Here is a 7,403-nt window from a genome sequence, read left to right as displayed (position 1 = left end):
CATCCTTCCCCTTGCACCCTTCACACTTCTCAGTAATCTCTGTTACTTTGCTTTGGCAGGAAATTGTTCTCTCTCTGCCAGAATTTTTTTTTTTCAATCACGCTCTCTTTATTTATATCTTGAGAGGTAGTACGTTCTGCTTGGGCGAAATGCTTTCTTCCTCTCTTAAATGCAAGCAGCGTTAGACGAGGTCGGCTCTCTAGGAAAAACTGAACCAATCTGCTTTCTTGTATGACGCAAGCCTGCCTGTTTGTCTGGACTAATGATGATGGACTGTAATTTTTCTCTTGGAATATACAATTAACCACTGCTCTCTGCAAACACAGACTGCACACACAGGAGGAGCATTTGCAATTCTATGTGTCTTAGCTCTGCTTTCAGCTGAGCAATTACCTGGAAATACAGAGCCGTCAGGGGATTCGGTCGGAGCACAGAGAGTGCTCCAAACCAGCTGCAATAGGTTGCAACTTGTTCTGTTTTTATTAGACCGTAATCTGGGGAGAGCTCGGTGAGAGAAGCAAAGCAAAAGAACAGTGGTTTCTTTTATAGGAATAGTTTGGGGGAAATATTCCTATAATATTTCATTATATTAACATTTACATAGTTGCCCAAACAATTATTCAGGTTGCTCACTGCAGCCGCGGGTAACCTGTATCAACCTGTCTCCTTAAAATTCTGTTCCCATACAACTAAAATGTAATCTCATTTAAGTTTCACGGGAATCAGATTTTTTCCCGGATTGCAGTTGCAGTCTAAAGATCCCGGTTTGGTTTACAATAAGTGTTACAAAACGTTTCGCACGTAACGCTAAATGTTTAACGTAACATTAAATAAGTCAACATTGACCTTTGGTTTTACATAGTACTGTGTTTTCTTGACCTATCCATCCATCCCAGGCAGACTTTAATTTGAAACATATTTCTATTTATAATTTTTTTTCTCTTCAGTCATTCCACAAACGCACCCATGACAAACCCAATCAATCTCATAACACAATTCCACACCCAACCCCGTGTCCCCTTATGTGTGGTGGTTTGTTGTGGAGCTGGCATTGGCCCTGGCCATTCGACTGGGTCACCCCTTGCTGTGTGGTTATTGCGGCGAATAGGTGCTGGAATTCTTTAACACACGACCCCCAACAACAAAAACATAAAAATAACACTAAAACACTGGATGAGCAAACGCCCTCTTGAGGGTCTGGGGGGTTGCTCACCAACCCATCAGCCATCACTTAACAAGTAAGAACAATTAAAAAAAAGAAAACTAAAAGAAATCAAGTCATGTAGTCGGGCCTGCTTCTCGGGTTGGGGATTCTAGCTTCTCAGTCGCGCCACTGGGGATACGGGCCAATCTTTGATGGTCTCGTCTGGTGCCGCTCTTTGACACACACATACACACACACACACACACACACACATACGTATACATGATAATAACGTATTTAAATAATACTAATTATTAGAATGACTTCTAATTCTAATGACTTCTTCTTCGCTTACGTTAAAATTACATTTTTATGAATGCAGGTATGAGCAATGTCTGCTTACGCAATCGGTCATTTATATGCAACATCTGTGTGAGTGTGAAGAGGCACTGACGACTGAAGGAAGACCTTCATCAATGTAGCATTCCCCAGACAGTGCGTCCTTCAGTCAGTCAGCGAGCAAACCCTCAGTCTGCATTCATTATTGATCACAGAATTATACTGGGGTGCTCTCCAACGGTGTGGGTCGAAGGCGGACAAGTCTTCATAGAATATGCAATTGTCTGCATAATGCACAGCAGGTGAGGTATCAGGCGCTGATATGAAGTGCAAATATTGCATGAGGGCTCTGCAGTCAATTGACGACAGCGGTATCAGGGGCAGTGGTGAAAATTGTCAACACAGAACCAAAAGCAGAAAAAATGTATCTGACTGGCTGCTGTGTAAATAGATCTGATTGGATGTGGGTATTGGGAGTATGAAGTTCTATCAGCTTGAGGCATGGACACAGATTTTTTTCATATCTTCATTTGCAAATGGAAATGCTATGTTCAACATTCACAACGATGTCTTGTTATCTACATTTTACACAGGTCCCTAAAGAATTATGACCATCAATATTTGAGCAATTTGTCTGCACTGTATCAGATTTGGCCATTTACCAACACCTCTTTAGCCACAGGAACCCACTTCTGACCTCGGGTTCAGCTCAACAGGATCAGGAAGGTAAAATGCCAGTAGCTGAGGGTGGCGGGAGCATCATACATTCATCTCTGACAATCAATGTCACCATTCCAAAACCAGCTTGCTGTCCTCTGAAACCAAAGGAAAAACCGCAAGAGACCAATCGAGAGCATACGTAGAATAAAATGTGTAATAATCAAGCCGCTGTGACTGTGTTTTGAGATAATCCCCATTCAGGAGCAAATGTAAAGTCTCGTCCAAAACCAAAGACGGAGAGAGAGACGAGGTGATAACTAATGCAGCCAGGCTTAGCTTCACCTTTGATGTTTGTACCAGAAATCCAAGGAGCTCAGAGCCTATCTGTCCTTGAAGTAAACACACCCAGGAATCCCTGGGGAGGGAGAAATAGTCTAATCCCAGAGCCAGCTTAAACCTGGAGAGAAAAGTTGACTTTGTATTGATTTTCTTTTTGTTCAGAACTCACTGTGGGTGTCTTCTGATCATAGTTAATGAAACATTACATGGTTTCACTCCTCCTCTGATGCATATTTGGCCTGGAGTCAGTGCTTTATCTGGAGATACTTATCATGTGGAGAGCTGACTATACATAAAAACTTAGAGCAGTAGTTCATGTGTCTGATCTTAATCAGGAATTCATCCAGTTCAAACTTCTTCAGACTTTCTCAAGGATGGTGTCTTCGTTTCAGTCATATGACTGTAAAAATGAAATAGGGGTGCTACAATTCATCTACTCGATAAAGAAACTTTTGCTCTTTAACATAATTATCAAGAATCAGTCTTCCCAGTTACTGTATATCTAAGCATAGCAGCTAATAAGTGAACTGCTGTTGACCTCATTTTTGGAATTGTTGTGTTTTTAAATAAATATTCCACCAGAGCAAAGTGTTGCTTGAAGTATGCGGCCCTTTTTAAGGAACAATTACATATGTATTATACCCAAATTCATGAAATGAAAGTTGGCTTGTGAGGAAGCGTGTGTAAGGGCGCGTTTGATTTCATCATCAGTGACACCTTCAAGGGTGCAGTCGATCCAGCGGTTTTGCTGCCAGGCTTTTGTTTCTGCGGCCATCAAAGGCGGCAGAGCCACTGGACAGCTTGGTGTGTATGGCAGAATGATTCATCCCATGGTATGAAGCATCAAATCCAATTTGCGCTGCAGTATTGGACATTGGTCTCTTTATTTGTGTGTGCCTGTGATGTCTCTGTTTCTGAGGTGCTGCACTGCGAATACTAAGGTCAGGCTGACTTATTGGTCTGTTGAAGGTATCGAGTAAGTGTTGCATCATTATTAATAATCAGATATTGGCCAGGTAGACTATATCTTTATGTGAGATGGAAATTATTATTTTACTGTGGCACCAATACAATTTATGTTGCCTATAATTGCATATTTGTATATTTATTTGGGTTTCCTCTGAGAATTTTTGTGTTGAGAGAAATATTGACTCAATGTTCTGATTTTGGACATCAGCCAACTCTACATGACAATGCCTGTCGAAAGAAATATCTATTAAACAGGGACTTAAAGGTTGACACAAAAGTAGCTGGGGAGCCTTCACACTGAAGGTGTGTCTTGTTCATAAGTGGCTTAAACAAATGTGATATTAATAAAGGCAGGGGTAACTTTTTCCAGATCAGCAGAAAATAGAAAAAGTCTAATTTTGGACAGGGATGTAAACTACAAAATGACTGCTTGGCAGAGGCAGTATTTTTAGTTTGAGTGAAGAAAGCTGGACTGTACAAGCCCCTTAAACATCAGAAACTATGGTCAGGCTTAAAAAGCACTCCCAGATATTTAGCCACAGGTTTAACATGTATTGACAGCGTGTCAAGGTTATAATGGATTAGCTGGATGGTGTTAGGAGTGTCTAGTAAAAGGATCTCTGATTTACTGTAGTTTAGCATCAAAAACTGTTGGACATTCAACAGTTAATGAGAGTGACAACACTGTTATTATCGGCAGGTGTTATGAATACATGCAGCAGGGTGTGCTTAAAATGAAAATGATGGCGCTTTTCCACTGCAGATACAACAAGTGAAATCACTTCAGACCACAACTTGCGTGTGTCATGCTCAAACCTGCAATTTTTAAATGACCAAGCTACCATCAACAGCGACAGTATTTTCTTTAATTCACTTCATGGAAATAAAAGGCAGCCCATAAAAAACCATGCTGCGGTGAATTCACAAGGTGCAGGAATTCCTCTTTTTAGTTGTCGATGAAAGGATCCAGTGAGAGTTGTGATCCGTTGAAGATGATGTCATAGCAGTTTCATGCAGGGCCACGATGACAATCAGCTTAGAATCCTGCCTACATTGACACGGTACTGTCAGCAGTGGAAAATGCAATCTAGAAATGTACCTAGTACTAGTACTAAAACATTAGTGGAGTAGTCAAACTGTATTAGCAAATTTGCGAAACAAAAAGCCCCAAAAGGAGGCATTGGTTGTGGACCTAAAACGGAGGATGAAAACATTAGCTATGGTATATATTATACTATATACCTGTCTCTGTTTTACAATGCACTGTCAGCGGGTGGGCTGAATACTTATGTCTTTGTTTTATGGATGCACAGATCTCCCCTGGCGGACTGAACAAACGAGTGGACTATAACCGAGCTACGCCTGTCCTCAGTGTACTCGTGGTCTGACGGCACTCACCGACATCAAAGGTACGCGTGCCTCTCTTTCTATACCTCTAGCCTCCTTTAATCACTTTGTTCAGCTCATCATTGCAGTAATTACATTTCCTGACAGTTTTCTTTAGACTTTACTTTCTCTGTCATATCTCCTCGAGGGAGCTTCACTTTATTTCACTTTGTCCCTGAAGTGCTTTGTATGATTTTCATTTCAATACATTCAGGAGCTTTTTCTTCCAGGAAATATGCTCTGATTTCAATAATTCTCACAGTTGAATCAACTCAGGTAAATGTCAGTTGAAAGGTGGCCTTGATTCTCTTCACAGTTTTTAGTATATTTTAAAGCTGAACAGCAGAGAATGTTTGTTCTGGTCCAGTTTCTAAAGACAGACTCAACTGTGCAATTGTGTGTTTGAAGTCTATCTCCTGTTGAAGACACAACCTGGGCGTCTAATTGCAATTTGGACATCCAATTTACTGCAAAACACTTGTTCTTTTTGTTGCATGCCTTCGCTTTGCGTTGAACTTGGAGACACTCTAAAGTGCCTTTTCTCTCTTTAAGAAGTTCGGCCACAGAGTATATTAGAAATAGTGACTGATGTTCATGTCTATCAAAGCGTTGTGCATTGCTTTTAGCGTGTTCAAAGTAACTTCTTCGTTGCTTCTCTAATCATCTTCTCACAGTCAAGTACTAACTTTTATCTAAAAGATATCTCGAGGTTACTTTACTCTGAACCTTGACCTTCTTAATGTTGGCTGCTTATAATGTAGGAACTAAAGCTCATGTTATAGTCCCTGATCAAGGATTGGTGTAAAACTCAAAAATATTGCATCTGTAAAACAGACAGCTGTTAGAAAAAGATTTGCACAGACCAAAATTCTGTAGCATATTTCTGTTATGGTGAAGTAATGAATGTTCTATCTTCAAAGAGACTAACAAAGACATGTATGTGTGTGCATATCTGTTTATATGTGTTTGTTTGTTCCTCCACATACGATTTAAAGAAAAAGGATGAAATGAAATATGGATGGTAAACAACATCTACATTTCTTTTCTTCTGGCTGTTAAAGTGATCAGCTATGGGTTTCACACATCACTCGCTAAGCTTTGCTTATCCTGACATCACTCAGCAATACCCCTTTGGGGATTAACACTCACTATAATGTTGCTCAAAGCAACAACGAGTGGAATACTTAATTGGCGGGAGGTTCATTTCTGGTGCCAGTGCATTTCTTTTTCATGTGTTGCATCTTGTTAAAACACGAGTCACTAGTATCAGTCCAGCACTACTTAGAATATTATACGTTAATTGGAGATGATCATAATCTTCCAGTAACCATTAATTTTATTGTAGCCCGGCGAATATGGCGATAGCTTATACGCTGTGGTAAAGCTGCCACTTCTGATAAATACATTGTGCATTGTGTTTTGTGGCATTCTTTTAAAGACTGTTGGAGACTTGGCTTGGCCAAAGTTATTAAAAACATTTTGAAAAATCACAACACGTATGTGCAGCTGTCATGTTTGTCATCCAGTGATGGTGTTTTTCTTCATATATATAGGAGTAATTAAAACTGACTTGTCATGTTTATGAGATTCAGATTTAAAGAGTCCCGCTCTGTTAGAGCTTTGAGAAGTTCTCTTCAGAGCCTGTAATGAATGGCTCTGCAATACCCCTAAAAACGCCAATTTACCTTCTGACTGTATGACTGTATAATCATCAACAGCCAAGGTGGGTGGATTGAAGACCACCACTTCCACACATGCGCAGCAGAAAAAGGAGCAGGTGTTTTTAAGTACCCAATTGTGCCACTGAGAGCTGCATCCTCAGATGGCCATATGATTTAGATAAGGAATTAATTTGAGCTGCAATTACAGCCTCTAGAAAGGGGCAAACTGGCTGTGATTGGGGAAGGAAGGACCCCACCACCCACCTAGTCCCTAATCAGGTGAATGCTTCTAACTCAATATCGGGCACTGATGGTCACACTCAATTATCCTCATCCTAAACCTCCCAATCTGTTCCCCCATCCCCCTTATAACCCAATCTCAAACCCCTCAAGACATGCGCCACACGCTATTTCTGCTCTGGACGGCCTCCTCAGTAGCTGTAGTTCTGATTGGTCTCTGCTTTGATTCCCGATATGAGATTAAAGCCAAAGCAATATGTATATATTTTGTTAATATGGCAATTTGCTTTCTTGCTGAGAGTTGGATGGGAATGTTGATACACTTCTCATATTTGTTCTAATTGTCCATAGCTTAGCATAAAGAAAAGAAAATGCTAACCTGGCTCTATCCAGGGGTCATAAAAACCATATCCAAATATGTTAAAACCATAAATTGACATTTTTAGAAGTGATTGTAGGCACATTGTATTATCTTCAGGCAGACCAGCTGTTTCGGAAATGTTAGCTAAGCTAATTGACTGCTGGCAATGTTGGTCATTCCAGCTTTCTCTGGTCAGAGTGCTTGTATGCTGCTCATAGCGGAAAAGTTTCCATATACACAAAACAAGAATTTCATCTTGATAATGGGGGAATCACTAAGTTTTCAATTGGGGCAGATAGGACAT

This window comes from Cyclopterus lumpus, chromosome 9, assembly GCF_009769545.1.
Source record: "Cyclopterus lumpus isolate fCycLum1 chromosome 9, fCycLum1.pri, whole genome shotgun sequence".
Classification (NCBI taxonomy): Eukaryota; Metazoa; Chordata; class Actinopteri; order Perciformes; family Cyclopteridae; genus Cyclopterus; species Cyclopterus lumpus.
The sequence above is the reverse complement of the archived record's forward strand: the minus strand, read 5'-3'. Positions refer to the sequence as shown.